Raw genomic sequence first — 4,561 nt, forward strand, 5'->3', positions numbered from 1 at the left:
TTCTGCCGCTTCGCTGCACTGTTCGGGTTTGGAGTTTCAATTTTCAATTTCCTTTGTAGTATAAATCAGTATTCTGGAAATCTTCTTTAAGTTCATCTTTCCACTACTCAATTTGCTGTTTTCCACTCTTTGCTTCCTTCCTTCTTCTTTAAGTTGCTGGGCTGCCACATCTATGGTTCCGATCTCAGATTCAGATAATGATATTATAGAACCCTCACAGGGTTGTTGTAGGGAAAATAGGAGGAGGATTAAAAAGTGTTTGATAGGTTTGCTGCCTTGACTTGTTTGTAAAAAAATATCAGAGGCAGGAAACAAATTTTGTGCAGGTACAGGTAAGACAATAGTTGGTCATCTTTACAAAAGCATCTGTAACTGGTCTGTTCCTATTCTTTTTTGTGGAAGCAGCTTCGTGGAAGAATGGATGCAGAAGTTGATGGAGTTGGCTGAAATGGCAAAACTGATACTCCACTTCCTCCTTAAAAGCAGAATCTTATGATCTAACCTTATGATCTCTAATGATCTAAGTGCTGAGCCCACTGCAACTACATAGCCAAAAAGGCATTAAGAGTTGTTAACCTAATCCCACGTAGCTTTTTTCTCTGGTAATATCACACTACTAACCAGAGCATACAAAACATTTGCTAGACCAATACTCGAATACAGTTCATCAGTCTGAACCCACATTACGTATCTGATATTAGCACAATTGAGAAAGTCCAGAAATATTTCACAAGAAGAGTTCTCCTCCTCTACTCGTTGCAGAATACCTTAATGCCACCAGACTTGAAATTCTAGAACTAGGAAAATCTTGAATTACTACTGCCTTCGGTCTGACTTGCAAGCATGGTATATAAAATCATACATTGCAATGTCCTACCTGTCAATGAATACTTCAGCTTCAACCATAACAACACAAGAGCACACAATAGATACAAACTCAAAGTAAACCGCACTAAACTTGATTGCAGGAAAATACGACTTCAGCAACAGAGTGGTCAATGTCTGGAATACTTCACCCGACTCTGTAGTTTCTTTCCCAAACCCCAAAAACTTTAACCTTAGACTGTCTACTATTGACCTCACCCTTCCTAAGAGGTCTGTAGGGGGCGGCATAAGCGCACCAACGTGCCTACCGTCCCTGTCCTATTGTTTCTCTTATTCTTTTATTTTTCTTATATGTACCCATTTCATGTATTCACAACTATGTATACACTTATACTTATTATCTTGTAAACAATTGGCAAATCAAATAAATAAATAAATAAATAAACAATGCTTTTTAAAAAAAAAATTGCAGGACGGTAGAACTTAGTATGACTTCAGCAATCTTACATAAATCTTGAGAAAATGTTGGACCTCTTGCAAGAGACAATGTGATGGTACATTTTGAGTTTGTCTTCAGCAGGGTAGAGAGTAAGGGAGATGAGCTTGATAGAAATATGTATTTATGCACATATGTATTCAGTTTCTATAGCTGCCCATCTCAATCAGTGATTCGGGGTGGCTTAGAATTTTTTTAATGCAATAATAGTTACCTAGACAAAAAAGGCTGAAACAGATTTTTACAATGAGCATGTTAATAAAAATGTATAAACATTGGCTAAAATAGGAGGCAAAGAAGAAGTGAAATAATGCATGATCAAATGGGCTACAAATTAGCTACAATGTACACATGGGAAATATATGGTTGAAATTGCGTGGAAAAGACCTGGCAGTAATTCACAATGGAGGAACGGTTGGTGAAGAACATAGAATTCGTTGAGATGACTAAATGAAAGTTTTTGATCAGAGAAAAGACAAGATCTGCCTTTCTGGCTGACTAGAAACTCCTGATAGCATTAAATGGGGAAAAGTGCACATGCTTTAAATAATTGGATAATAGAAAAAGGTTCGCTATTTTGCAGTCATACAGTGAGAGACAATTTTGTAACTATATTTTGTACAAAAGAAATTGGAAACATCTTTATTTTTTTGGCACTCTTTCTTTCTTTCTTATTTTGTTCTTTGGGTCATTATTTTATATTCTGTTTTAAACTTTTACTGAAATTTATGGGAGAGAGAAAAAAAGAACTGTAGCCCACTATGTATCAACCTCTGCTAAATTCTTCAGCAGAGAAAAAGATGGCAGAAACAACTTACGATGTGCAGCTGACTTTTTGTGTGCTGTTTGGTCTCTTCAGTCTTCAGTTCATCCTGAATGGTGAAGAAGATGATGGAGCAGATGGTGAAAAGCTAATGTTGCCAGCCAGGGAACACAACTCCAGCCCAGGGGGCCACGGTGGCTCATGTGGTAAGACGCTGGGCCTGCACACTGCTGAGGTCGGCAGCTTCATTCCTGTGAGCAAATAAACCACGTAGGGACAAGATAGGAGCCTCCCCGGTTGCCTGCTAACTACTAAATGCCTGCTGACATTTAGGCCTTTGTGCTCCTTCTTCCCTCCCTTTGTGGCCATCCTCAGGTTGTCCCAGCTGCCAAACAAACAGCAGCAGCCAATCAAATGGCTGTTGCTAGGCAGGAGGCAAGAAGGAGGGAAGACAAGATGGCTTCCTGAAGCTCTGCCGCCACAGTCTCGTGAGGAAATGGCCAAATAAAGAGAGCCGACACTCAGGAATCGAAGTGAAGTTTGCAACTAAAAGATAGACTACCCTGATGAGGAGAGGCTCTGGAAAGGAGCCAGCAACTGAAAGAGATAAGGGGAGAGAGACATCTTTGTCCTTCCCTCAGAGAGGCATGATGGAAAAGTTCTCTCAGCCATTACCAGTGGTGGGATTCAATTATTTTTACTGCCGGTTCTGTGGGGAGTAGCTTGGTGGGCATGGCAAGGGAAGGATACTGTAAAATCCCCAGTCAGAGGTGGTATTTGCTAGTTCTTGAACTACTCAAAATTTCTGCTAGCAGTTCTCCAGAACTGGTCAGAACCTGCTGAATACCACCTCTGGCCATTACCCTCAGATGGAGCAAAGATTCGGGAGAAGGGCAGGGAGAGGCAGGAAACCCAACCAGGAACAAACAAAAGAGAAATGTGGAATAAAAGTAAGACTTGGACAGAGCAGGAATAGAAACTAAAAAAGAGAAAAGATGGTGTTGGAAGAAATTTCCTGAGTTTGTTCCCAGCTGGGAAAAACCAGGGATGCTGAAAAGAAATTGAATTCCAAAGCAGCTGCCAGAAAGTGGGATTCTTTACTGAAGGAAGGCAAAAAGCAGGTGTGACACAGCTCAAGCGTACCTGGCTTGCAATCCATCTTGGGGGTGTGAATCTGAGCCTTTTATGCTTAATTCCCCTTTGAAGCTCCTGCAGCTTGATGGGTTTATTTGTGTGCCTCTAGTTAAAGTGATTTGCCCTGTCTTTCTGTCTTAAAGGATTAATCTTGTCCCAGGACCTTTGTGTTTCCTATCCTAGGGGTTAATCTTGGCAGAGGGCAGGAAAAGGGAGTTTTGCTTTTGCCTTGGTGAGTTATTTTTAGCCCGATTCTCCTTATTTTAATGGCTGGTACTTAAGTGTTTCTATTGTCAGCTCTGTTAGCAGGACTGCTTTTTCTTTCAGCTGCAGATTCTTGGTTTTCTTAAAGGAGGAAGGGCTGGCTTGAGTTTCTTGGCACTGTTTTCTGAGGTTTCTGGTGCTGTGAGGTTTCAGGCACTGTCCTTTTGGGGTACACTTCCCACAATGGAACTGAAGCGAAATTCGACTTTTAAAATGTAAATTGAAGCCATGGAAATAGTTACAATTTTATTAAGATTCATTTCTACATCCGTCTTTAACTCCCTTTCTTTAATTTGTAAGTGTTCCTTTTTTTGGCAAAATAAAAGACTTAACACCCACTCCCCAACCACTAAAGAGAGATGCAAAATCCCGAAGTTGTCCAAATTTCCATTTCTTTGTTGTCTCCTTCGAGCAACATAAATGCAGACATAGGCATCATGAGGCAAAAAAAAAAAAAAAAAGAATCCATTCAACAATTTTGTCATAAATAAAAGGCAGAAAAGTACCATAGAAATACTTCTAGGAGCAGACCATGCTGCCATATGGATGGGTTAAAGCTGAAAAATTAGAATCAACACATTAGCAAGGTTTAATATGGCTGAAGTCTCTTATTTCTGAATCGTGTCATCTGGCTTTCAAAATCATATGATACAGAAAACATTTTATTTATTTATTCAACTTGGATGGCTATCTGTTTCAGCAGTGACTCTGGGCAGTGAACAATCCTTAACTAAATTAAAAGTAAGTACAAAAAATTAAAATAGCACAGCAACCAAGCATAATATTACAGTCCATGGTTGTTCACACAGCCAGTACCAAAGGCCAGCAGGATCAGGGCCATCTTAATCTCTGGAGGAAGGATATTGGATGTTCTGGCAGAAAATGAACAATTGCTTGCTCGTCAAACTGTCATTCAAAAAGGAGAGACCTGGGGCGGGGGGCTGCTTGTAATCCATCTCCCACTTTAAAATGCAATGTGGGCTTTCATCCTAGCCAGGTACTCTGAGGACACCACTATTTCCTTAAGAGGGTGGACCAACCACGTGACTCCAAGCTCAATAACAAAGCCCAGAGAAACA

Source organism: Notechis scutatus, chromosome 4 (genome assembly GCF_049901735.1).
Source record: "Notechis scutatus isolate UNSWTSFEM ecotype Mainland chromosome 4, rNotScu1.2, whole genome shotgun sequence".
NCBI classification, from domain to species: domain Eukaryota; kingdom Metazoa; phylum Chordata; class Lepidosauria; order Squamata; family Elapidae; genus Notechis; species Notechis scutatus.